General features: G+C 44.1%; 1 long non-coding RNA gene across 2 annotated transcripts in view; it reads left to right on the top strand.

Moving 5' to 3' along the window:
- Positions 1 to 6,839: 6,839 nt before the first annotated feature.
- Positions 6,840 to 27,710, top strand: part of LOC103222459 (uncharacterized) — a 111,498-nt gene continuing 90,627 nt past the window's right edge. For both annotated transcript variants that reach the window (XR_493356.3, XR_012089300.1), the window contains exons 1-3: positions 6,840 to 7,587; positions 8,234 to 8,284; positions 8,761 to 8,814. This is a non-coding gene — a long non-coding RNA (uncharacterized lncRNA). The remainder of the gene's footprint in view (positions 7,588 to 8,233; positions 8,285 to 8,760; positions 8,815 to 27,710) is intronic.

Here is a 27,710-nt window from a genome sequence, read left to right as displayed (position 1 = left end):
ACTAGCACAGGGAATAAGCCCACTAGGCTCTCTCCCTTTTCTCTTTTCTCTTTCTCACTCTCTCTCTGTCTCTCTGCATGTGTACACATAAGTACCCGCCCTCTCCACCCACCTCCTCCCTATATAGGGAAGGAGGGGGTCCTTTGAAATGGAGGTGGTCCCAGCTGGAAAACCCCGGAGCTCATTTAGATCACATCACTTCAGGCTTTTGTCTCTGCTCCTGAATAACCTAGGCCGCTACAACAAAAGGATAAGGCATCTACATGGAGTTTTAATTGGCAAAGATGCATCTCAAAGATGCTGCTATCATAATGAATAACAAGGCAAGATGCTTGCCTTTTCTGATTGTCACTCCTAAAGAAGGGAGAGGAGAAAAAAGGAGAAGGGAAGAGGGAGAAAGTGGAGTAGGAAATAGGATTGTGGAAGATGAAACCACAGCAAGTAATTGGTTGGATTTCTGCAAAAGAGTCTTTAATCATACGAAGACTCCAACTACCACTAAGTATGAGAAATGAGGCCTAGGGCTTATTTTATTTTACAACTGGCTATTTTGTTTCAAGCAACCAGTTTAAGAAGTAATTAAAACCGAGGATGCAGAGAGGGTGTGGAGAGCAGGACCTTTTAAAGCTTGGGGAGGGGAAGCAAAGGAGTGGGCGTAGGGGGAGGGGTTGTAGATTGTGTTGACATGTCATGAGAGAAATGTACATTTACTATCTCCCTAGCTGACACTGGTGGAAGGAACACTGGATTTTATTTCCTAAGGAAATAAAGGCTTTTTCTTTTTCCCTTTCCTACTGTCTTCCCTGTCTTACTGTCCCCCGTCACTCAACTCATCTGAAAAATGTCTACTTTGCCATCAAGCTTGATCCCATTACCTAATGCACTATTAAACTACCATGTGTTCTCTGACTGCCCAATAAGCATAATACCTTCAGCTTCTCTCCTGCCTGCACACTTTAACTCAGTGGTAGCAAAAGATAAAATTAGATATTAGCAAAGTAAATCCCAGGGAAGAAGGTGATAGAAATCTGAGTCATTGATTTTTTTTTTTCCCTGAAAATACAGCAACCAGTGAATATGCAGAGAGAATGTTGGGAGAAATTTTTTAAGTAAAAAAAAGGCTTTCGGTCATGTAGCTTAAGGGGTTCCAAGTGAAAGCGCAGCTAAACAGACCAAAGGCAATACCATCCCAAACTTCTTCAAGACACATTATGATATCATCGGCAAACTCTTAATGTTGGCAAATAATTAAATTTTCCATCTTTTAGAACTGTGTAACCTTGGGTGTCTTAGAAACAAATTGTACAAACAAACCATGGAGATGAGCACTGAGGGTTTCAGAGGAGATATAATGAACCAACTTTAATTACTAACTTGAAATTAAAAATGTAATATACAGATTTAAATTTATTTTCACCTAAATTGTGTATAAAATTATATGGCTTTTGCAGGCTAAGAAATGCTTTGTAACCAGCCATGCTACTAAAAAGTCTGAAGTAGTTTCCAAAACTGAGTTCCCAGACTCACACAGTAATAATGATACATTTATCATTACTGATGACCACCTACTGGGTAATTATTGCTTTGTTACTACTATTACAATCAAGAGATTTCTTTATTTACTGTTAACATTCACTTAAAACTGAATGTTAATGACTGTTCTGAATTCACCAAAGAGAGTTTTCTGTTATATTTCAGAAGTACTTACATCCTGGTTCAGAAATGGAAAACCATATCATAACAATGGAAGGCTGGGTGAGCGCTTGGTTCTCACCCTCTCTTGAGAATGAAAACAGCATTCTGAGGGTTTCTGGAGCAAAATTTTCCAGCTCAGAGTTGCAAAAGGTTAACATAATGCAGCCACTTGACTTGTGCTAATTATGTAAGTATTTTATTACAGGAGATTCATTCATTATTGATACTTGTTTGCAGTAACTTCCTGCTTGGGGGAGTTATATTTTATATGAGAAGTAAACAACCCATGGCTCCAGGGCTAGCCTCCTCCTCATCTGATTTCCTCCTACCCCTTTGTCTAGTTTCACAACTATCCTCCTTGGTTGGTATGTCCCTATTGAGGCGGAGAGACAATTCCCTAAGAATTTCCTCTTCTCCCTCCATTTTCTTTTCCCATTCAGAACTTCCCTGTTCTTAAAAGGTAGAGCTCAGAGTATGGAAGTGTTGAGGTGGGGAGGAGGTAGTTGAGAAAATAAAATTGGTTTTGGTGTTTTCTTATATATTACATAAAGAGAAGAGAAAATTCTCATTACAAATACTCTAAGAGTAGATTCTATGAGGGTTGGCCACAAATTTTTCTCTTTGGAAGCTACTCTCAGCTCCTAGCCCAGAAATATCAGAAGTTAGTCTGACCTTTGGTATACCCAGAAGTCAGGAGATGGTCATTTTGGAAGTGTATGTGGTGGATGCTGTTGACCAATGGTCAAGCTCAGAAAGAGGCTCCTTCCTACCTCCTAAGTCAGAACCTCATCTCACAGCTAGTGGTGGTTGGTGCAGTCTACAGTATCTTCTTCCCTGGGCCGATGCCCTGGGAAGATACTGCTCTATGCCCGGTTGCACTAGGAAAAGACATGGCTTTGCTGTGGGATGGCCTCCATGAGCCCCTGTGAAGGACTGCGTTGGCTGCTTGGCCAAGGGACTCTCAGGAGTTTCACTCTAAAAACATGTACTGGCCATCTGAGGCTGTCTATTTGGTGAGAGGCCAGTGTTTCCTAGAGGAGCCAAAAGGCCCTGGCATAGGCCTGCAGCCTAGGAGCAAGGGTTTCTTCTTGGACTTTCTTCCAAGTTCTGAGATCCCTGCTCACGAGTCCCAGTGCAGAGCTGGGATGGATACAAGATGTGAGTTCAGGATGCTCCAGACCTTTAGACAAAGTCAGGAATTGGAGATGGTGGAAGGGCAGTGGGAGAGGGCGAAGCAGTTTTGGGGGGAGCACTGTAAAGACTGTGTTCTTGAGGGTTCTGATGTGAGCAGGTGGGAATGAACACGCTGGAAACTGAAGTCTCAAGACTTTGGGCCAGTGTGAAAAGAATGAAATGGTATGGTCTGCGATGGGGTGAGGAGAGCTTTGGGGAGGTGCATGCAAATTAGTTGGAACTGGGCAAGTCTTGCCACAGTCCTAAGCAGCACGGTCAGAGCTCAAAATCCAAATTCAGCCCTGGGCCTCTATTATCTGGCCTAGAACTTCTGCACTTTGGGCGTAGACATGGGGATAGGTGATGACCGAAGGTCCCAGGTGGCTCTGGGAAGAGCCCTGGGTTGGTGTGAGAGGATGGTGAGAGTACAAGACTGGGTCTAGAAAGGGTGCCCCGGGCTTGGTCAGCACAATCTTCGCTCTCTTGGGCGCCTCGCCTCTCTGCTTTTACCCCTCGCCAGGGTGGAACCGCTTTGCGTGATCTAGGAGGAATGCCGTTCCCAGCAAGCCGTCCTTAATGGTCCTTTAACAAACTCTTCGATCTCTCTTTGGCCGCTCTGGCTTTCGCTCGCCTCCTCCCTCTTCCCTTCTCCGCTGCCTCCATCAGTTATTTATGAGCAGCGTTAATTATTCATGAAAAGAGAAAACTCCAGCGTTGGGAACTTTTCTAGGAGACGTTTGGGGGGTTTCTCTCTTTCCCACCCCTATGGCGGTTTGAGAATTGGGGTCTTCGGGGAGTCTATTTGGCCGGATCCTGTTTTCAAGCAGTGGGGAAAGGGAAGCCCAGTGGTTGGGCCGGAGACGGGAGCTAGGGGTGCACCCCTCGTCCCGGTCAGCTCCTGAGGCTGCCTACATTCCTTCACCTCCCGGGACCGGGAAGTTACTAGGCTCACCCGCGGGAGTCGCTGTCCGAGCTTGGCAGGGCTGAAACCGCCGGCGTGAGCTCGGGGGCTGCGGGCTGCGGGGGTTCAGGGGCAAAGATCTGGATGCTGTCCTAGGTGAGGGAGCCGCTTTCCACAGCGTCTCCAAAAAGTCTCGTTTGCCTTCTCTCCCTAGCTCTCTTCAGATTCCCCCCCCGCCCCGCCCACAAGTGACACCAGAACGCTGTAACCAAAGATTAATTGCCTTAATCAAATCGACCCACCTTCTGCAATTAATCTTTTAGCAACAAATTAGAGACAATTTACCTCAACCTCCCGGGTCAGGCGGAGATAGGTGGGATGGGGTGGGGGATGGACAGGATGGGAGACCGACAAAATTTACAGTGGTGAGGAATGGGGACTTGGGAATGGGTGTGCGTTTGAAGTGGAGAGGACAGAGGAGGTTGAGGTCAGCTGCGGGGCTGTGCTGGGGGCTAGAAATTCCTGGAGTCCCCTTGGTCCCCGTATTCTCCAAAGGAAGGGAGGCCGAGGGCGGAGGACGAAGCCACTTACCTGTCCGCGCCGCCCGCGCGGTCTCCGGCCCCCTGCTCGCGGTCCTCCCTCCTGCCTCACGCTCCGCGGCTCCTAGGCGCTCTGCCTCCCGCGGCGCCTGCCGCCTCCCCCGCGCGGATCAGCCGCCGCCTCCCGCCGCCCGCGGTCCTCTGCGTTCCTGCTCGCGATCCGGTCCTTCGCCGCGACCCTGTCCTGTCCCAGCCCTCCCCTTCTCGGCGGTTCCTGCAGCCGCTCAGCTCTTCCTACTCTCCTCCTGGGCAAGTTTGTAAGTTTAGGGTGAGGGTCGGTTTCCTCGCGCCCTCCTGCTCGGCTTAGCTTGCTCAGATCCGCACCCCCTCGCTCCCCACCTCAGACCTGGGTCTCTGACGCCGCCTGTTGGTCAGGCAGGGAAGGGCAGGGCGAGGACCGCAGCGTCAGCCCCAGCCCCATCACTCCACCCTTCACCCCTCCATGCCCAGTGGTCGAAGGAGGACATAAATGAGGCGAGGGCTGAAGGCCTAGTAATTGGAGTAAGGCCAGGGGCAGGAGGGAGCAATCCACCCTGGGGGCGCGCAGCCCCGGCCGGCAGCTTGAACTCCCTACGATAAGGATTGTCCCAGGACGCGCAGGTGCGCTTCTCCTGTGCCGCCTACCGGCAGTCCACTAGGAGGGGGCACCCTTTCCATACTCTCCCGGGGAACGACCACCTGAGGTGAGATGAGAACCTACTGTGCATCTCCAGGAGGGGAGCTGGGAAGATTGGATGCAGAAGACTGAGCCCTTCTCAGCATCCCCAGGAAGGAAAGCTTTAGGGCTGAACATAGGCTGCTTTAAAATAAATAAATAAATAAAGTTAGTCGAATCCATCTCATAACGAAGTGTCAGACTGGGTGTCCGGGAGAGCGCGGGCCAGGGGTTCCAGTTGGAGCCCAGCGTTCCAGGAGGGGATGAAGACCGAGTTCGGTAGACCTGTATGGTATTACAAAGTTTGCCTTTCAGGCTCCGGCCTAGCTCCTTCCTTGGCAACTTTCCAAGTGCCGGCAACCCTCACTGGGTCATCCTACCCTTGAAACTTCTTAGGAAGCCTCGGGTTAGCCTTGGCTCCACCAAGACATCGGCGGAATGGAGGCGTTGCATCCCCCTCCCCATACTCGTCCTGTCTTTTTCATTGAAAGAATTGATGGACTGTTTCTGCCCTGCTCCCTCCTTCTCTAATAAACGCTTCCCATAGATTATTCGACGCAGAGAAGGAAGGCGGCTGCTTAAAAAACAAAAAGCCATAGCCCTAATGAGTTCAATTACAATGTGGTAAACACATTGCCTCTACGCTTTAATTAAGCCTGCTGCCCAATTTTAACTCATTAGTAATTCATTAAGAGAACAGCCCCGTGCTGGCGGGTGGAAGGCACCGCAGACCGACTGTGCACGAAGTCCACACGCGTGCAGACCGCCGCCGGCCCTCGCCTTGCGCGTGAGCGAGTTAGGTTTGTGAGCCAGTGGCGTCGTTCTAGTGTAACAAGACTTTAGACCCCCTTTCCCAGACACACTGGGCTTTGCAGGTCCAAGCTCCCGGGATGACCTTTCCGGGCTTGAGCCCCTCGGGCTTGAAATGTAGTTTGCAAACCTGTTGGGTGGGGTGGCGGTGGTGTGGGGCCGGGCCACAATTGAGAAGCAAATCTCCGGGTTAAATAAGCTTCTCTCCCCTAAGGCCCGATCCAGTCGCCCGGTATGGCACGTATCCACCCTCCGTCCCTGGTTCTTCTTTCATTTTGCCACAGTCTCATGAAAAATCTAGGTTCAGCCTTAGCTCTCAGCTCCAGCTACCCTCTGCACGCTCCCGGACCCTGTACCCGGGAGAAGCTTCTGTACAAATGAGACTAATTTTTCGCGTGGTGGGGAGGTGTGGGGAGAAGAAAACTGTTGGCTAGAGAGATGAATATCTGAAGGGAGAGATCAGACCTCTGCTTTTCCCTCTTTCTCATTCTTCTCCTCTGCTTGGGAGCGGGGCTGGGATTAAGGCCACATCTGTAACTATGTCAGTTGAGACCAACCCTCTGTCAGGACAAGAAATGGAGACAGCGTTGCAGAGGAAATCACGCTTAGTCTTTCAATTTCATAATCGAGGGAGACAGCGCAAGCAGGTCAAACTCGACCGGTGCGCTTCCTCCCACCCCTAACTTGGCGGGATCTAGGAAGAAAGTTCCCGCGTGTTGCGAGCGTCCGAAGGCTTGGTTAGGAGCTTGTATGTCCCCAAGCTCCAGCATGGAGTTTCCAAGGAGAAGGGAAGCGCGAGTGCCACGGAGCGAGGTTTTGGTTAAGAAAAGGACCTTGCGCCCCTTTAGTGCCGCCGCTCTGGGGAAATCTTCCTTCGCTGGGAGGAAGAAAAGGGCGCTTGCCGCAGCTCATGGCGCCCCCTAGGAGCGGCAGGAAACTTCTTCATCAGGGCCGCGCGGGCCAGGCTCCGCCTCCGGAAGGTGGGCGGGGAAGGTCATTGCCGGGGACCCCTAGGCTGGGCCCCAGGACCTCTAGGAGATGCCGGGGGCCGTTTGCTATGGCTTCATCCCGGAGGTCCTGCTCGGGGTTGCCGGCTGCTTCTGCTGGCATCCGGACACTACCCTCCTCCCTTCCTTTGCATAAGCAGCAACTCTTCCAGGAAGCGAGTAGAAGGACGGGATTTCCTCTCCGCGGAGCGTAATAGATCCCGTAGCCCAGCCGGGTCGCCAGGCAGGAGTGCGGGGCGCGCGTCTGGGTTTCTCCGGCTTGCGGGTGTGCGGTTCCAAACCTTAGCTGGGGTGGGGGAAGGGATGTCTTTAACTTTCTGTCTACCCTCCCCCTCTTCCCTCTCTCAGCCTAGAGGCAGGGAATGCTGCGGGATCAGATTGGGTGCACCGAGGTGGAGGGCCATGCCGGGTTTCGGGTTCCCCGGGGTCCGTTCCGGAGAACCCCTGGCACTCCAGAACTGGGTCCCTGCACTCACTCCATAATTCGCGGCGGATCAGCGGGAGGAGGGCAGAGGGCGGGGACGAGGGAGCTTCCTGGCGGGTGTGGCGCAAAGTGCGCGGACCCGGGTCCTGGACCGAAGATTTAGCCCAGGGTTTCCTATGTGTTGCTTCCTGTTGCTTTCTCCAGGGTCTGCGCTGGCCTCCTCGGGCGACTGGGCCCTGTGGCAACAGCGCCTTCTCGAGCCACGAGGTTGGCCGCCTGGAGCCTGCCTGGTGCGGGCCTCTCTCCAGCGCGGTGTGGTGAAAGTAAGAAAATCGGGCCCCTGCCCCAGGCAATAGGGGAGGCCTAAAATGAAGGGGGCAGCGGTGGGATCGGAAATGCGTGCAAGTTGACAGTGTCGCAGGAAACTCATCTCTTGCTCAGGGTTTCCGTGTTTGGAATCCAGTTAGATGTCTGCGGGGGATCTCCAAGGCTCTCATTCCATGAAGGCGTTTTTATCCACGCTGGGGGAAATGTTGCCAGGGCAGACATTTCAGAAAGGTCCCTCGGGGCCAATGTTAATTACAACTGAAATAGATTGTCTTCCTTCACTTTTTTTCCCCTAATGCAAGGACCGGGAGGTAGAATATAATTTATTCCTGTTGACAGTAGGATAAATAAATACATTTTTGGATTACTAAGAGTTGACTGCTAGGGGAAGATAGCTTCCCCACAGTATCAGATGGAACCTTTAGAATTGGCCCTGGGACAAGGAGGTGGCCTTGTTTGTCAGGAACTTTAATCCAAACTTCACCCCAGATAGCCCCTATGCCCTTCTTTCCTGGCATGGGATATTGAGACCAGGGCTGAAGGAGGTCGATTTTGGGGGGTACAGCTGCCAGGGATTTCCCAGGGTCAGCTTAAGCCAATCTTTTGGTTTCCTGCAACTTGCCTTCCTTTTATTTCTTTTAGCACCAGTTGCTGTGAAGATATACCCTTAGATATGAACTCTCCGTTAATATGGTAAAAATATTTTTCGCTTTCTTGGATAGTTACTATGGAGATGGGGCTATATCCCATAGTTTAGGATTGTAAATTGAGCGATGTGGGGTGGGGGGAAATATAAGAGAATCAAATATTTGGAAAGGCACAGAAAGCCAAGATGCCAATTTATTAGTCCCAGATGAGCAAGATAGTAACAGTTTATAAGCCTGTCTTAACAGAGACTGGAAGAGCCTGGACAATTACTTATGAAAGACAAAACTTAAGACCAAGTTGGGAAGTTCTGTAGGAAAAGCATCGTAAGTCTCACCGTAGTAGTAAAGCAGGGAGTATACTCTGACTCATGTTTGAAGTATTTTTCTGGGAAGGAGGAAAAATGTGTTCATGACTGGAATACTTACCTTGTGCCAGGAATGGGTTAAGCATTTTTCATGTAACCTTTCATTTAATCCTTGTGTGGTTTCCCTGAGTTAGGTATTACTGTCCACATTTTACAGCTTATGAAAACAGGGGCTCAGAAAGGATGTACTTTTCTCAAGATCACACAGCTGGTAAGTGGCAAAATCTGGTTTCAAGTTCAGGTCTGTTTGGATCCCAAATATGTTCTTAATTGATAAACCAGACCGTATACTACTTTACATACACTATACCATTTTGGTCCTTACAATAACCTCATTAAGTAGCTATGGCCTGTGTTACTTCATTTGATGGATAACAAACTCAGAGTCTTTAGACCATAGTCCTCAAACATGAGAATGTGGCCCCACTGTTAGACACTTTGATTCCTTCAGCCAACTTGGCGTGGGACCCAGATCTCTGGCAGGTGATTCTGAAACTGGTATTCGGGGAGTGTATTTTGAGAAACATCACCATAGAGAAAGGTAACTTGCTCCAGGCCATTAGGATTGGGCCAAACTCATACCAGACCCCTTGTTTTCCTTTTCTTTGCATCAAGATCTCAGTGACTTCTTTCATTGATTGATTGATTGATTGATTGATACAGGGTCTCACTCTGTCACCCAGGCTGGAGTGCAGTGGCACAATCATGACTCACTGTAACTTTGACTTCCTGGGCTCCAGTGATCCTCCCACCTCAGCCTCCCCAAGTAGCTGGGACCACAGGTGTGTGCCACCATGCCCAGCTAATTTTTGTATTTTTGGTAGAGACAAGGTTTCACCATGTTGTCCAGACTGGTCTCAAACTTTTGAGCTCAAGGGGTCCTCCTGCCTCAGCTTACTAAAGTGCTAGAATTACAGGCATGAGCCACCACATCTGGCCTCAGTGACTTCTTTATTGCAATCATACAGTTAGAACCCAGAGGCTGGGGTGGGGGTGGGGAAAGTAGGTTCTGGCTATGGTAGCAGATTGCATCTCCCCTTGACCTCCCAGAAGCCACTAACCTAGACTTCATGGAAGTCAGCATCCTGAAGTTTCTTAAAATCACACATACGCAGTTCACCTGGGGAGGCAGACTCAGGCACACCGAAGAGTGAGGGCCACCCTACTGCTGGGACTCAGCTACATGGTCCAGAGGAAATACAGAATGGAGAGCAATGAACCACAGACATATAGTTGTGTTCTCCCTTGGAAGGGAGTGGGAAGCAAGGTCAAAGAAGACAAATGTCTGGACCTTACTGACACATACAGTTTAAGTGAAGCTCTAAATTAGGTGTTGTTGGAATGTGTATTTGACCTGGTCCATCCTGAAAGGTCTCACCTTTCCCTCTAGGTGTGTGTGGGGCTTGAACTGCACCCAGAGCTATGTGCAAGGAAGAAGAGAGGCTCTAGCCCTGCTGGGCATTGATAAACCTGTTGGTTGATGGTTTCTATCATGTTAAACTCTGTGAACATTTTAACAGAAGGCTTCCAGGAGCAATTCCCCTGTTTATCTCTGTTTTTAGGGCAATGCAAATGTTTATCGTCAAGATTAAATCACATCACTCTTTTAACCCTTGAAAAATGGGATTTACTAAAGCAAACAGTAGGAGATTCTTACTTGCTAAGCCATTCCAGGAAGGTTATGGCAAAAACCAAAATATTTTAGAGCCCTAATCGAGCTTGGCCCTTAGACATTTCAAGATCATCTTAATTGTGATAGATCATATGTTTGCATTATACATGAAATAATTTGACATATGTAGTTTTAATAGCACATTATTAACTCTAAATCGAGTACTTATCTGCTTTTTGGATGACATACATTCTGTATTTATTTGGCTAGTGCAGCAGCAGAAATGTATTTAATATCCAGAAAAGGCCAGATTTGTGAACACTTTCTTGTTACTATATTGTATGGTGTGAACTTATTTGAAAGTCACGCTAGTTCACTGCTGCAAGACCCTGAAAGGAAGGGCTGCTGCCTTAGTTTCTATTTCTAACCCTGCCCAGCAATGGGTAAGGCACTATGGGGGTGCATGCACAGTGCCAGCAAGGCCCCTTACATTCTACTTGGGGAGGCAAGATTAATAGTAGCATAACAGAACAAGATGCAATAAAGTCTAACTTGTGTGATTCATAATAAAAGCAATATTGGGGCACAGAGAAGACAAGCCTTCTTTGTGTTTAAGGTCTTTGTGTTGCACTGTTACTTTGTGAGAGTTGGGGGATTCTTGCGGTGCCTGTAGAACGCATGTGATACTAAGAAACCCCCAAATCAAACACCAAACCAACATTTTATGGATTCCACATTTCCTGGTTCAGAAATTTGTTGAAATGAGTCTTCTCACAGCAGCATAGAAAGAAATGAGAAAGAAATGTGGAGAAGACTAATGCATAGGCAAAGTGAAAACATTAGCAATCATTTCACCTGCCATAAAGAACTGCTGAAGTCAGAGACTCATCTGTCCCTTTTTGCTGCCGGCCCTGATTCATCTTTCAGTGGAAACTCCCTATGGCTCTGGTTGCGCTTAATGATGTATGGCCCCGTTGGTACTTAGTGCTCAGGAGTTCATCCTCATACTTCTCTCTTATTAAGAAACATGAATGCTAATCTAATTGGTTGGACTTTAGGAAGCTGATAGGACCACATTTGCTAGCGGAAGATGCTGTATTGTAACAGGTCAGTGCTGGGTTGGTGGGCATTGCTTTATCTCTTGTCATTAGGAATATAGAGTAGTAAGATTTGGCATTTGTGTATGGGCATTGGCAAAGGTGGAACTGAGCAGGAGGCTTCCCAGCTTACTTTAGTTGGAAGCCTGACCAATTTAGGACAAAGAGTGGGTCACCTGGCCTAGCCCTTTTAATGTTGGGATTTGGGGTCTATACCGAGGTAGTGGTAAATTTTGACTCTGTGGAACATTTTCTTCTGTTCTTCTATAATCATGTTCTTTGGGAACCTCATGGGAAGGTGGCTTTGTCCATGTTCTCATGTTTTGTAAAATTTTTCTGTCTCTTCTTTAAGAATAATCTTGTGTTATCATTTGAGGTTTAGCCCTTGTTTCCCCTCCTTGAATATGTCTGTTTCAGTCCTTAGTGATTTTTCCTTCCTCTGATCTCTTCCAGCACCTGAACTTTCTACCACCTGCTTTTTATTTACCTACTGCTTTTCTTGCGATTGCTTCCTATGCCTTAACTGTATTTTAAACTGCCAACTGAAGTACAGATATCTCAGCAGCCATTGTCTGCCTCTTGGAGAACAGGGAAAGACCATAGTTATCTTATGTTGGTCTTTGTTTTATTTAAAATGTTTTCCTGACCTTTGAGGTTATTTTATACTTGACATTCACTACAGCACATAGCAAAGAGATGAGCATGTAAAGAATGGTCAGTGAAGGCCTGCTGACAGTTTGACTTATTTCAAGATATATATCCTAACATTTCCCTGTACCTGTGATAAGTTGTCTTTGTGTGTGGAGTAGGTTGGACTTGATGAAAATTTTTATGATTCTAGTGGTAGTTTTATAACCAGAGAAGAAATCTTTAGATGACAGTGGGGGACTTGGTATGTATATTGAACACAGAAGTGGTCTAACTCCCTTGAAACTCTTCCTAACAGCTTCGCCTCTTGAGCATGGGCTCTATAATATTCTATAACTGTTAATGTCAGTGAACCTTGTTAGCATGACATAAAATATTCTCTAAAATTTTCTTGGAAGCTAATTCTTAACATTGTATATCATCCAAATATTTTGTGGTTTCCTCCTCTCTCCTCACCCAAGTAGTTCACACTTCAGTAGGATTTCTATAACACTCTCTTTTTAGGTACCCTTGTAGTCCCAGGGCATTATAAGACAGGCTTTGCCATGTAATTTGCTTTGGCCAATGAATTATGAGCAAAGAGCACTTCTGGCTGGAAGCTTTCAGGGCCAGCACATGCTTCATCATGATCCCTTTGCTATGACACTAAAAATATTTTGAGATCTCTTTATCAGCCTGGGTTTTGGAGTGAAAACAACATGGAGCTGACCTGCAGTGAACACATTACATGACTGAGAGGTAAATGGGGATTGATTGCCCATGCCATGTCTGCCCTTCCCATCAAGAGATGTAGTCTATTTCCCACTCCCTTGAACCTGGGCTTGGCCTGTGAATTACTTTGAAATGATTCACACTATCATAAGATTGTAGTAGAAGTGATGTTGAATGAGTTCTGGAGTCTAGCCCTCAAGATATTTTGCAGCTTCCACTTTTGCTCTCTTGAGACCCAGCTGCCAAGCAAAGAAGCTTGGGTTAGACTACTGAAAGATGTGAAACTTCGTAGAAACAGAGATTTTAGACTTCTAGCCTTCCCTAACACAGTGAGGCACGGTTTGTCTTTGCAGTTCCCACTGAACCAGCAGGTGAATGCAGCTGCAGGAGCATGTGTGGAACTGCCCAACCAAACCACAACATCCTGAGCAACAATAAATTGTTGTTTTAAGTCATTAAGATTTAGGGTGTTTTATTTGAAGCTTTAAATAACTGAAACAGAGATCTCTGTTGTTGTAAGCTTCTAAGATTTTGGAATAACTTTTTGTTTGCTTGTTTGTTTGAGACAGGGTCTCCCTCTGTTGTGCAGACTGGAGTGCAGTGGCACGATCACAGCTCAGGTTCAAGTGATCACTCCCAAGCGATCAAGTGATCAGCCTCCCCAGTAGCTGGGACCATAGGTGCGCACCACCACACCCGGCCAAGATTTTCAGTAGAGATGAGTCTCCCTATATTGTCCAGGCTGGTCTTGAACTCCTGAGTTCAAGTGATCCTCCCACCTTGGCCTCCCAAAGTGCTGGGATTATGGATGTGGGCCACCATGCCTCGCCCTGGGATCGCTTATTTTTAACCTCAGCATAACTTGCCCTATGCTGACTGAAAAAGTTAACAATGTGTTTTTAACCATATAATTTGATTTATAGATATGGATTTATTTTCATTAGTGATACATTTTAATTTATTTCTATCATTTTATTTTGTGTCATTTGTTCTGCTTTTCTGTTTTTTCTTTTATTATTATTATTATACTTTAAGTTCTAGGGTACATGTGCACAACATGCAGGTTTGTTACATATGTATACCTGTGCCATGTTGGTGTGCTGCACCCTTCAACTCGTCAGCACTCATCAACTCGTCATTTACATCAGGTATAACTCCCAATGCCATCCCTCCCCCCTTCCCCCTCCCCATAATAGGCCCTGGTGTGTGATATTCCCCTTCCCGAGTCCAAGTGATCTCATTGTTCAATTCCCACCTATGAGTGAGAATATGCGGTGTTTGGTTTTCAGTTCTTGCGATAGTTTGCTGAGAATGATGGTTTCCAGCTGCATCCATGTCCCTACAAAGGACACAAACTCATCCTTTTTTATGGCTGCATAGTATTCCATGGTGTATATATGCCACATTTTCCTTTTTTTTGTTTGTTTTATTTTTTATTTTATTTTATTTTATTTATTATTATTATACTTTAAGTTCTAGGGTACATGTGCACAATGTGCAGGCTTGTTACATATGTATACTTGTGCCATGTTGCTGTGCTGTACCCATCAACTCGTCAGCACCCATCAACACGTCATTTACATCAGGTATAACTCCCAATGCAATCCCTCCCCCCTCCCCCCTCCCCATGATAGGCCCCGGTGTGTGATGTTCCCCTTCCCAAGTCCAAGTGATCTCATTGTTCAGTTCCCACCTATGAGTGAGAACATGCAGTGTTTGGTTTTCTGTTCTTGTGATAGTTTGCTAAGAATGATGGTTTCCAGCTGCATCCATGTCCCTACAAAGGACACAAACTCATCCTTTTTTATGGCTGCATAGTATTCCATGGTGTATGTGTGCCACATTTTCTTAATCCAGTCTGTCACTGGTGGACATTTGGGTTGATTCCAAGTCTTTGCTATTGTGAATAGTGCCGCAATAAACATACGTGTGCATGTGTCTTTATAGCAGCATGATTTATAATCCTTTGGGTATATACCCAGTAATGGGATGGCTGGGTCATATGGTACATCTAGTTCTAGATCCTTGAGGAATCGCCATACTGTTTTCCACAATGGTTGAACTAGTTTACAATCCCACCAACAGTGTAAAAGTGTTCCTATTTCTCCACATCCTCTCCAGCACCTGTTGTTTCCTGACTTTTTAATGATTGCCATTCTAACTGGTGTGAGATGATATCTCATTGTGGTTTTGATTTGCATTTCTCTGATGGCCAGTGACGATGAGCATTTTTTCATGTGTCTGTTGGCTGTATGAATATCTTCTTTTGAGAAATGTCTGTTCATATCCATTGCCCACTTTTTGATGGGGTTGTTTGTTTTTTTCTTGTAAATTTGTTTGAGTTCTTTGTAGGTTCTGGATATTAGCCCTTTGTCAGATGAGTAGATTGCAAAAATTTTCTCCCATTCTGTAGGTTGCCTGTTCACTCTGATGGTAGTTTCTTTTGCTGTGCAGAAGCTCTTTAGTTTAATTACATCCCATTTGTCAATTTTGGCTTTTGCTGCCGTTGCTTTTGGTGTTTTAGACATGAAGTCCTTGCCCATGCCTATGTCCTGAATGGTACTACCTAGGTTTTCCTCTAGGGTTTTTATGGTATTAGGTCTAACATTGAAGTCTCTAATCCATCTTGAATTAATTTTCGTATAAGGAGTAAAGAAAGGATCCAGTTTCAGCTTTCTACTTATGGCTAGCCAATTTTCCCAGCACCATTTATTAAATAGGGAATCCTTTCCCCATTTCTTGTTTTTCTCATGTTTGTCAAAGATCAGATGGCTGTAGATGTGTGGTATTATTTCTGAGGACTCTGTTCTGTTCCATTTGTCTATATCTCTGTTTTGGTACCAGTACCATGCTGTTTTGGTTACTGTAACCTTTTAGTATAGTTTGAAGTCAGGTAGCATGATGCCTCCAGCTTTGTTCTTTTGACTTAGGATTGTCTTGGAGATGCGGGCTCTTTTTTGGTTCCATATGAACTTTAAAGCAGTTTTTTCCAATTCTGTGAAGAAACTCGTTGGTAGTTTGATGGGGATGGCATTGAATCTATAAATAACCTTGGGCAGTATGGCCATTTTCACAATATTGATTCTTCCTATCCATGAGCATGAAATGTTCTTCCATTTGTTTGTGTCCTCTTTTATTTCACTGAGCAGTGGTTTGTAGTTCTCCTTGAAGAGGTCCTTTACATCCCTTGTAAGTTGGATTCCTAGGTATTTTATTCTCTTTGAAGCAATTGTGAATGGAAGTTCATTCCTGATTTGGCTCTCTGTTTGTCTGTTACTGGTGTATAAGAATGCTTGTGATTTTTGCACATTAATTTTGTATCCTGAGACTTTGCTGAAGTTGCTGATCAGCTTAAGGAGATTTTTGGGCTGAGACAATAGGATTTTCTAAATATACAATCATGTCATCTGCAAAGAGGGACAGTTTGACTTCTTCTTTTCCTAACTGAATACCCTTGATTTCTTTCTCTTGCCTGATTGCCCTAGCCAGAACTTCCAACACTATGTTGAATAGGAGTGGTGAGAGAGGGCATCCCTGTCTTGTGCCAGTTTTCAAAGGGAATTTTTCCAGTTTTTGCCCATTCAGTATGATACTGGCTGTGGGTTTGTCATAAATAGCTCTTATTATTTTGAGATACGTTCCATCAATACCGAATTTATTGAGCGTTTTTAGCATGAAGGGCTGTTGAATTTTGTCGAAAGCCTTTTCTGCATCTATTGAGATAATCATGTGGTTCTTGTCTTTGGTTCTGTTTATATGCTGGATTATGTTTATTGATTTGCGAATGTTGAACCAGCCATGCATCCCAGGGATGAAGCCCACTTGATCATGGTGGATAAGCTTTTTGATGTGCTGCTGAATCCAGTTTGCCAGTATTTTATTGAGGATTTTTGCATCGATGTTCATCAGGGATATTGGTCTAAAATTCTCTTTTTTTGTTGTGTCTCTGCCAGGCTTTGGTATCAGGATGATGTTGGCCTCATAAAATGAGTTAGGGAGGATTCCCTCTTTTTCTATTGATTGGAATAGTTTCAGAAGGAATGGTACCAGCTCCTCCTTGTACCTCTGGTAGAATTCAGCTGTGAATCCATCTGGTCCTGGACTTTTTTTGGTTGGTAGGCTATTAATTATTGCCTCAATTTCAGAGCCTGCTATAGGTCTATTCAGGGATTCAACTTCTTCCTGGTTTAGTCTTGGAAGAGTGTAAGTGTCCAGGAAATTATCCATTTCTTCTAGATTTTCTAGTTTATTTGCGTAGAGGTGTTTATAGTATTTTCTGATGGTAGTTTATATTTCTGTGGGGTCGGTGGTGATATCCCCTTTATCATTTTTAATTGCGTCTATTTGATTCTTCTCTCTTTTCCTCTTTATTAGTCTTGCTAGCGGTCTGCCAATTTTGTTGATCTTTTCAAAAAACCAACTCCTGGATTCATTGATTTTTTGGAGGGTTTTTTGTGTCTCTATCTCCTTCAGTTCTGCTCTGATCTTAGTTATTTCTTGCCTTCGGCTAGCTTTTGAATGCGTTTGCTCTTGCTTCTCTAGTTCTTTTAATTGTGATGTTAGAGTGTCAATTTTAGATCTTTCCAGCTTTCTCTTGTGGGCATTTAGTGCTATAAATTTCCCTCTACACACTGCTTTAAATGTGTCCCAGAGATTCTGGTATGTTGTATCTTTGTTCTCATTGGTTTCAAAGAACATCTTTATTTCTGCCTTCATTTCATTATGTACCCAGTAGTCATTCAGGAGCAGGTTGTTCAGTTTCCATGTAGTTGAGCGGTTTTGATTGAGTTTCTTAGACCTGAGTTCTAGTTTGATTGCACTGTGGTCTGAGAGACAGTTTGTTATAATTTCTGTTCTTGTACATTTGCTGAGGAGTGCTTTACTTCCAATTATGTGGTCAATTTTGGAACAAATGTGATGTGGTGCTGTGAAGAATGTATATTCTGTTGATTTGGGGTGGAGAGTTCTATAGATGTCTATTAGGTCCGCTTGGTGCAGAGTTGAGTTCAATTCCTGGATATCCTTGTTAACTTTCTGTCTTGTTGATCTGTCTAATGTTGACAGTGGAGTGTTGAAGTCTCCCATTATTATTGTATGGGAGTCTAAGTCTCTTTGTAAGTCTCTGAGGACTTGCTTTATGAATCTGGGTGCTCTTGTATTGGGTGCATATATATTTAGGATAGTTAGCTCTTCCTGTTGAATTGATCCTTTTACCATTATGTAATGGCCTTTTTTGTCTCTTTTGATCTTTGATAGTTTAAAGTCTGTTTATCAGAGACTAGTATTGCAACCCCTGCTTTTTTTTGTTCTCCATTTGCTTGGTAAATCTTCCTCCATCCCTTTATTTTGAGCCTATGTATGGCTCTGCGTGTGAGATGGGGCTCCTGAATACAGCAGACTGATGGGTCTTGACTCTTTATCCAGTTTGCCAGTCTGTGTCTTTTAATTGGAGCATTTAGTCCATTTACATTTAAGGTTAATATTGTTATGTGTGAACTTGATCCTGCCATTATGATATTAACTGGTTATTTTGCTCGTTAGTTGATGCAGTTTCTTCCTAGCCTAAATGGTCTTTACATTTTGGCATGTTTTTGCAATGGCTGGTACCAGTTGTTCCTTTACATGTTTAGTGCTTCCTTCAGGGTCTCTTGTAAGGCAGGCCTAGTGGTGACAAAATCTCTAAGCATTTGCTTATCTGTAAAGGATTTTATTTCTCCTTCACTTATGAAACTTAGTTTGGCTGGATATGAAATTCTGGGTTGAAAATTCTTTTGTTTAAGAATGTTGAATATTGGCCCCCACTCTCTTCTGGCTTGTAGAGTTTCTGCCGAGAGATCTGCTCTTAGTCTGATGGGCTTCCCTTTGTGGGTAACCCGACCTTTCTCTCTGGCTGCCCTTAAGATTTTTTCCTTCATTTCAACTTTGGTGAATCTGGCAATTATGTGTCTTGGAGTTGCTCTTCTTGAGGAGTATCTTTGTGGCGTTCTCTATATTTCCTGGATTTGAATGTTGGCCTGCCCTACTAGGTTGGGGAAGTTCTCCTGGATGATATCCTGAAGAGTGTTTTCCAACTTGGTTCCATTTTCCCCCTCACTTTCAGGCACCCCAATCAGACGTAGATTTGGCCTTTTTACATAATCCCATACTTCTTGCAGGCTTTGTTCATTTCTTTTTCTTCTTTTTTCTTTTGGTTTCTCTTCTCGCTTCATTTCGTTCATTTGATCCTCAATCGCTAATACTCTTTCTTCCAGTTGATCGAGTCGGTTACTGAAGCTTGTGCATTTGTCACGTATTTCTCGTGTCATGGTTTTCATCTCTTTCATTTCGTTTATGACCTTCTCTGCATTAATTACTCTAACCATCAATTCTTCCACTTTTTTTTTTCAAGATTTTTAGTTTCTTTACGCTGGGTACGTAATTCCTCCTTTAGCTCTGAGAAGTTTGATGGACTGAAGCCTTCTTCTCTCATCTCATCAAAGTCATTCTCTGTCCAACTTTGATCCATTGCTGGTGATCAGCTGCGTTCCTTTGGAGGGGGAGATGTGCTCTTATTTTTTGAATTTCCAGCTTTTCTGCCCTGCTTTTTCCCCATCTTTGTGGTTTTATCTGCCTTTGGTCTTTGATGATGGTAATGTACTGATGGGGTTTTGGTGTGGGTGTCCTTTGTGTTTGTTAGTTTTCCTTCTAACAGTCAGGACCCTCAGCTGCAGGTCTGTTTGAGATTGCTTGAGGTCCACTCCAGACCCTGTTTGCCTGGGTATCAGCAGCAGAAGCTGCAGAAGATGGAATGTTGCTGAACAGCAAGTGTTCCTGTCTGATTCTTGCTCTGGAAGCTTCATCTCAGCGGTATACCCCACCGTGTGAATTGTGGGATGTCGGTCTGCACCTCAGTTTAAAATGCAGAAATCACCCATCTTCTGTGTCACTTGCGCTGGGAGCTAGAGACTGGAGCTGTTCCTATTTGGCCATCTTGCTCCAGGTCCCCTATTTTTTTCTTTCTTCCCCTCTTTCTTTTGGATATTTATTTATTTTGAGACAGAGTCTCACACTGTCGCCCATGCTAGGGGAGTACAGTGGCACAATCTCGGCTCACTGCAACCTCTGCCTCCCAGGTTCAAGCAATTCTCTTGCCTCAGCTTCCTGAGTACCTGGGATTACAGGCATGTGCCACTATGCTCGGCTAATTTTTTTATTTTTGGCAGAGATGCGGTTTCACCATGTTGGCCAGGCTGGTCTCAAACTCCTGACCTCAAGTGATCTGTCTGTCTCGGCCTCCCAAAGTGCTAGGAATACAGACATGAGCCACCAGGACCGGCCTGGAATTTTTTTTTTTTTTTTAAACTAATGTTCTCATTTTATTTCACACTTCTTTTAGTTTATCATTTATATCCTTTATACTTCTTTTATGGTTACCTAGGTCATTTTTAATTGCCCAATTAACTTAACACAGCCTAATATTATTATCCTCCTGAACACTGCAATGATTTTACAGTGGTTTAACTCTGATCACCTCTTGCCCAACTTGTCAGCTATGTTGCTTTATATTTAGTTCTGTGTATTTTAGCCTTTTTAAAAGTCATACAAGTTGTATATTATTAATATTGTTTATATAGTAAGTGCTTATTTATATTTACTCACACACTTATTCATACATTTATTTTATTTTATTGAGTCAGGGTCTTGCTCTGCCACCCAGGCTGGAATGCAGTGGTATGATCTCAGCTCACTGCAACTTCTGCCTCTAGGGCTCAAGCAGTCCTCTCACCCCAACTTCCCAGGATGCCGGGACTACAGGCATGCACCAGTATGCCCAGGGAATTTTTAAATTTTTTGTAGAGATGGGGCCTTACTCGATTGCTCAGGATGGTCATATATTTATATTTACTCATACATGTGTCAATATCTTTTGTCTATCACTTATTCACTTATTTATCAATATTATTTATAATTCCTTTTTGTCTTTGGTAATTATTTTCTGTCTGTTTGAAGTATATTCTTTGGAATTTAATTTAATGAGGAATATTCAGTAATGTGGTCAAGCTTTTTCTTCCTTTTCCTTACTTTGTCTAAAAATTATTTTAGTTTCACTTAATTTTTGAAAGATTGTTTTTCTGGCTAATAGAATGCTAAATTGAGTATTATCTCCTCTCAGCATATTGATACTGTTAGTCTGCTGTGATCTCTCATTGTGGCACTGAGAAATTGCCATCATTCTAACTGCCACTCTTTCTTCTTCCTGGCTATTTTCAATATATTCTTTTTGTCTTTGGTGTTTTCCAGCTATACCATGAAGTATCTAGATTTTAAAATCTTGGTTAATATTGCTTTGGGCTTCCTGATTTTGAGGATTGATGCTTTTCAATGGTTGTGAAAATTCTCAGTCATTATCTCTTCAAATATGATTTATTTCATATTCTCTTTATTGTCTCTTTCAGAAATTCTGATTAGTCATGTGGAAGGCTGCTTCAATCTATCTTACATATCTTGTAAACTTTTTTTCTGCCCCGACTTCTCATTAATTTCTTTAGCTATACCTTCCAGTTTTGTAATTCCATCCTCAGCTATATTTGATTTACCATTTAGAGCAATCAATTAAAATTTCAATTTCAGTTATTATATGTACATTTTATTTCTAGAATATCTCTCTGATTCTTCTAAATATAATGGTTGTATTTAGACCCTTTAGTTGCTTGCACATATTTCCAAGTATAACTTTTAGTTCATAGTTACAATTCATATAGTTAGTAATGTAGTTATTTTATGTGAACTAATTCCATTATTTGAAGCCTTTGCTGGACTGATCTGCTGTCTACGTTTCTGCTAGTTCTCACTCATAATGTCTTGATTTCTTGTGTGTTTTGTGATTTTTGACTGTGAGCTGCTCATTTTATGTGTAACTTTGTCTATGGGAATTCTTTGTGAAGTTACATTCCTCCTGAGAGGACCTGCATTCCTTCTGCTAGTTAGTTTTCCAGCAATAACCCAAGACCAGCTTAAAAAACACCTTTACTGAGGTATTCTGCATATACCATAAAACTTACCCATTTTAAACATACAATTCAATGAGTTTTGGTAAGTTTACAGTATTGTACAACTATTACCATCCAGTTTTAAAACTTAATAAACAAATTCTCCAAAGATCCCTTTCTTTGTTTACAGTTAGTCAGTATTCTTACCCCTTAGCCCAATGCAATAATTAGTCTACTTTCCTCCTCTATGGATTTGTCAATTCTGAATATTTCACATAAACAAAATCATACAATATGTAGTCCTTTATGTCTGGCTTCTTTCACTTAGCATAATGTTTTGAAGATTCATCCATGTTTCCAGGATCATTTTAGGTTAAAGTCTAAGCTTGCAAATTTATTGGACCATGTAAGTAGCATGAATTCAACCACAATCCTGTGCAAAGGCCAGCTTATAGATAGAATTTTTTTTCCCACCCAAAGCTAAGGCTGAAATAGACAAGTTTTCTTGTTGACTGTTTCTGAGCAGCAGATTTCTTTATCATTTGCTCTTTTACAGAGAGTGTAGCTCTTTGTGACGTTACTTTTATGTCAAGGTTCCCTAATAAACTCCCTACCTTATCTCCAGTGCAGCCCTATAGTAGAACCTCAGGGCCTTGGGATTTCAGAAGGGACCCTCAGGGAAAAGCCAGCCTTGGCAGTCATTCAGCCCCAGAATTCTTGCTTTCACTTTATCTTTTACCTGTGTGTGTGTGTGTGTGTGTGTGTGTGTGTGTGTGTGTGTGTGTGTTTTAAATAATTGTGCTAGTTTGACAATGCTTTTATAAATATAAATTTCATTTTTTCCCCAGTATTTTAGATATTTTCATGAAAAGGACTCTTTAGGGTGTTTTGTCTGCCATACTCCCAGAAAGAGAAGGCTGACAAGAGCCTTTTACGAGAGTCATTTGCTCACTGGTTTGGATCTCAGATAGGTGAATAATAAGGGAAAAATACTCACGTTCTGAGTAAGAGGCCATCCCAGTCCCTGCCTGCTCTCTCTCCCAATCTTAGCTTACCTAAATCGTCTAATGAGGAGTCTTGTTTTTGAGTCTACTTTGTTTAGCAGTAGTCTGGGGTCACCCCTGCATGCTAATTACCTCGTACGCCTTTTCCATCTCTGGTGGGTCAGTGAAAGCAGCCATTTCTCAGATTGCATTGGGAATTGCTAAGGTCTCTGTTCAGCTTAAACCATGTCAGTTTTTTATAGTTGAAGTGGAAAGGGCAGGAATTGGAAATGAGGAATCTGAGACCAGGAGAGGCAAAACGACTCACCCAATACCACAGAGAGGTGGAACTTGAACTCAGACCCACTGACTTACAATGTTCTTTCCATCATGTCATCCTGTCCCTTATTGATGACAAAGAAAAATGGAGTGAGAGGGTACAGCACTGGTGTATTATTAAGGTAAAGTTTTAGAAGAGTCTGAATTTTATTTTATCTTGGATTTCTCTGTTTCCATTGCCCATTGTTAAGTGAGAGTAGTAGTTAAGGAAAACAAACAAACAAACAAGCAAAAAAACTTGCTGTTCAATGTTTCTGTTTTTGAACAATGTGGGTCATTTTGCCCAGAAATTTCTGACTTCTCAGAATGTTAGAGATGGCCCATTGGTTTGGCCCTTTAACGGCAGGAAAATGAGGGAGGAGCCTAGAGTCTTTATCCCAGTATATCAGCCATTCTTTGATGAGTTTCTTACCTCATTTTGGGGGAAAGATAATGTTATTAATGTCCTTTCTAGCAATTTGAAAAAAAAGACAAACATGGCTTAGAGTGAAATCCTCGGTGCTCGAATATATCGTTAGAAACAAGCTCCTGGTGTTCATTCTGTCATTTCCAAGTTTTCTGATGAGTTTCATTTGAATGCTGCACTATACGGAGTTGGCTGAAGCCCACGACTGTGTGCACGCAATGAGGCCCCTTCCTTGTTGAGGAAGGAAGAGGGAGAGGCAGGTAGATGTCATTTAGTCACCTGCATTTGAAACTGAGGTGAGCCCCAGACAGAATCTGCAGATTTGCTTCTGGTGCAGTTATCTGTCTCTGTACCCAAACTGCCTCAAGCTGTGTCTACATAGTGCCCAAATGATGCACTCATGAGTGAAAAAACAATCAAACAAACAAACAAACAAAAAACCCAGCCAGTGTGGTCATCTGAGTCATGAAGACAAATAATCACTATAGCAGGAAAAATTACAACCAAAAAGCCAGCTGTTGAACTGAATTCAATAGTTAAAAAAAAGGTAGGGAGAGGCCAATAAAAAATTCAGTGAAATTCCGTTTCAGTTTCTGGTTGTTTTTCCAGGACTACTTTCAGGGAAAAATCAGAGTCTTTGTTTTTGAAAACGATGCCTGCATTGGTTAAAAAAATTCACGGCAATACTTACACCCCTTTCTTCATCCTAAAGAACCAGCTCCTGAGGGTCTCATTTGCATGTAGGTAGATTCAAAACAGCTGACGTTGTGTACATCTAATTGGATGGAATTCGAGTCTTTCCCCGAAGCTGTAAAAGAAAAAGCAGGGCCTGGAAACATGATGAATGTTCTTCAGGCGACAAAGATTTGAAACTGCTGCTCTGAGCACGTAGGAGATTTCTACAGCAGCTTTCAAGGCCATCCTACCAAGGCAGTGCTGAATTAGCACTTTTTTTTTGCCTTTTATAAATAAAAATGCACAAATGAACATAGGTGCAGCAATAAAAATCACAATGAATAATTTGAGCTGTTGCCAAACTTTGAACCTGATTTTGTTTGCACTTGACTCGCTTGCAAATAGTAGAACAAAAAGCAAGAGGTAGGGATGTGCCCAGTTTAAGTCCCTAGGTGGTCCCTGAAGCTGTTGATGCTCTGCCCATATTCTCTTGTCACTGACTGTTCCAGTACATACCCATGACTTCTGACTGCAAGCACTTATGAATCTCCTTGCAGGAAGTGTTGGGGACTTCATGCTCTGGGGAGTAGCTCCCAGCCAATGGTTGGTGAAAGTTGGTGTATACATTTCCTGCCTACCTGCCCCTTGATAAGACCACTCTGTGGCATGTTCCATACTATCTGCCAGCATGACTGAGCTTCAGATGCCCACAGTGGTCACCTGATCAATAGTTCCCTCATTGCTGACTTCCTTCCCTTCCCTATCTTTTGTTCCCACTTCCCTTCTGGTGCTTACTGGAATCATTGCCCAAATAAAGTATTTGCATTCAACTCTTTAGTCTCAGAGTGTGTTCCTGGGAGAATTTAACCAAGACATAGGAAATATCTTCTCTTAACTGAAATCTATTTGTGACATCTAAATCCTTTGTCTTTCTGATTTGGCCATACATTCAAAGCATGTTAAAGCTGAGGGTGCAGAAATTACCTTTCCAATGGTGCATTTCACAGAAGAAGAAATAGAAACTAAAATCACACAGCCAAAGGGTTACAGAAATTAGACTAGCAGCCAGTGGTCCTGACTCTCAAGCTGGTACTCCCCAAGCCCCTACTGTCAGGCCTCTGAGCCCAAGCTAAGCCATCATATCCCCTGTGACCTGTGGGTGTACATCCAGATGGCCTGAAGCAACTGAAGATTCACAAAAGAGGTGAAAATAGCCAGTTCCTGCCTTAATTGATGACATTCCACCATTGTGATTTGTTCCTGCCCCACCCTAACTGATCAATTGACTTTGTGACAATACACCCTCCCCACCCTTGAGAAGGTATTTTGTAATATCCTCCCCTGCCCTTAAGAAGGTACTTTGTAATATTCTCCTCACCCTTGAGAATGAACTTTGTAAGATCCACCCCCTGCCCACAAAATATTGCTCCTAACTCTACCGCCTATCCCAAACCTACAAGAACTAATGATAATCCCACCACCCTCTGGTGACTCTCTTTTCGGATTCAGCCTGCCTGCACCCAGGTGATTAAAAATCTATTGCTCGGCCGGGCGCGGTGGCTCAAGCCTGTAATCCCAGCACTTTGGGAGGCCGAGACGGGCGGATCACGAGGTCAGGAGATCAATACCATCCTGGCTAACACGGTGAAACCCCGTTTCTACTAAAAAATACAAAAAACTAGCCGGGCGAGGTGGCGTCGCCTGTAGTCCCAGCTACTCGGGAGGCTGAGGCAGGAGAATGGCGTAAACCCGGGAGGCAGAGCTTGCAGTGAGCTGAGATCCGGCCACTGCACTCCAGCCTGGGCGACAGAGCCAGACTCCGTCTCAAAAAAAAAAAAAAAAAAAAAAATCTATTGCTCAAACAAAGCATGTTTGGTGGTCTCTTCATACGGACGTGTGTGACACTACGGCGCACTATCCTGGGCAACCCTTAACTGCCATGTTTAGCAAGGTATTCCTAGCTTTAGGGTTGCAGCTTAAGAAATCAAATCATAGATTTCCACCTTTCTCTGTTAGGCAGGACTTTAACTAAATCAGCATTCGTATTGTTGCCCCTGCCCTGGCCCCCCAACTACATTCTTGTGAGTCCCACTTTGTTGGGCTCGCAGATCATTAGGTGTTTTGATTTTTTTTTTTTTTTTTTTTTTTAGATGGAATCTCACTCTGTCACCCAGGCTGGTATGCAGTGGTGCAATCTCGGCTCACTGCAACCTCCTCCTTCCAGGTTCAAGCAATTCTCCTGCCTCAGCCTCCTGAGTGTCTGGGATTACAGGTGTGCAGCACCATGCCTGGCTGATTTTGGTATTTTAGTGGAGATGGGGTTTCACATTTTTGGCCAGACTGGTCTCGAACTCCTTACCTGGAGTGATCCTCCCACCTCGGCCTCCCAAAGTTCTGAGATTACAGGCATTTTTCCTTTATTCATTTGACAAATACTTCTGGAGTTGGGCCCTAGGCATTGTGCTAGGTCTAGGGGCTATTCTAGGACACCGCACTCCTTGCCCTCACAGAGCTTATAGTCTGTGGGGAGGAGGTCCTCAGAACGCAGAAAATTCAAACTCAGAATGAAAAGGGGAAGGCCTAGTGCTTAGCATAGAAGAGGAATACGGAACCCAGACCAGGAGGAGTCTCCCAGGAAGAAATGGTGTGTGAGCCAAGGGCAGAAGTTGATAATAGGGGTGGGTGGGTCTTCCAGACAAAGAGAAAGGCTTCCAGGAGGAAGGCTTGTAGGAGAGAGAGCACAGCCCATTGGAAAGAAATGAAAGAGGTTCAGTCTGGCTGAAGCTTAGTGAGGGTAGGCAGATGGGGTCGAGAAGAAGGCAGGGTGCAGATCACAAGGGCCTTGGAAGGCATGTAAGGAGACCAAATACTATTTGGAGGACAGTGATGAGCCATCCGGATAATTTAAGCAGAGGAGTGGCACGATCCAAATTTTATGAGAGAAAGACTGCCTTCGTTCTTGGTGCAGAATAGATTGGAAGGGTACAAGCCAGAAGGCAGGGAGACTAGTTAGGTGAGCTCAACAGTGGCCTGAGTTTAGGCTGACAGTGGGGGTTGAGAGACAGTAGGAGAAATAATTGGGAATGAGCATCAAGAAGACTTGGGGACTGATTTGGGAGGTTGGAGTTAAGGAGCAAGTCCAAGTCTCCTTTTTGAGCAACTGGGTTGGCAGTGGTGCTGTTGACCTGTTAGCCTGTGGCTGACGTGGAGCCAAGGTCCATGGGGGATCCAGAAGAAATAAAGCAAGGAAAGTCTATTGCCTTTTAGTATAGTCTGGAGAGAAGAGTAACACCCCATGTGGAAAAGTTAAGTGCTAAAATGTGAGGAACCAAAGCAACCGGACAGCAGAGAAGGGAGAAGCATGTGGATCTGTGTGGTCATTCGGTGGTATAACTTGAGGACCAGAGGGTGAGATGGAGGAGAAGGCCATATTAGGTAGGGGAAGATTGCCTTGAGAAGTAGGAGATGGGAGCCCTGAGCCAGCTTGACTAGAGAAGACAGTGTGTTGAGAGGGAGGAAAGGAGGCACAGAAATTTTGGAAAAAGCGTGGCATCTCTTTCCTTTGCTTTATATCTTATATCATCTCTTCCCAGAGCTAGGGAACAAGAGAATTTGCTGTTGTGACAAACTGAGCAGGAAAACAAGACTGGAATAAGCTCCCATGCTG

The sequence above is a fragment of the Chlorocebus sabaeus genome, chromosome 18, assembly GCF_047675955.1.
Source record: "Chlorocebus sabaeus isolate Y175 chromosome 18, mChlSab1.0.hap1, whole genome shotgun sequence".
Taxonomy (NCBI): Eukaryota; Metazoa; Chordata; class Mammalia; order Primates; family Cercopithecidae; genus Chlorocebus; species Chlorocebus sabaeus.
The sequence above is the reverse complement of the archived record's forward strand: the minus strand, read 5'-3'. Positions and strand labels throughout refer to the sequence as shown.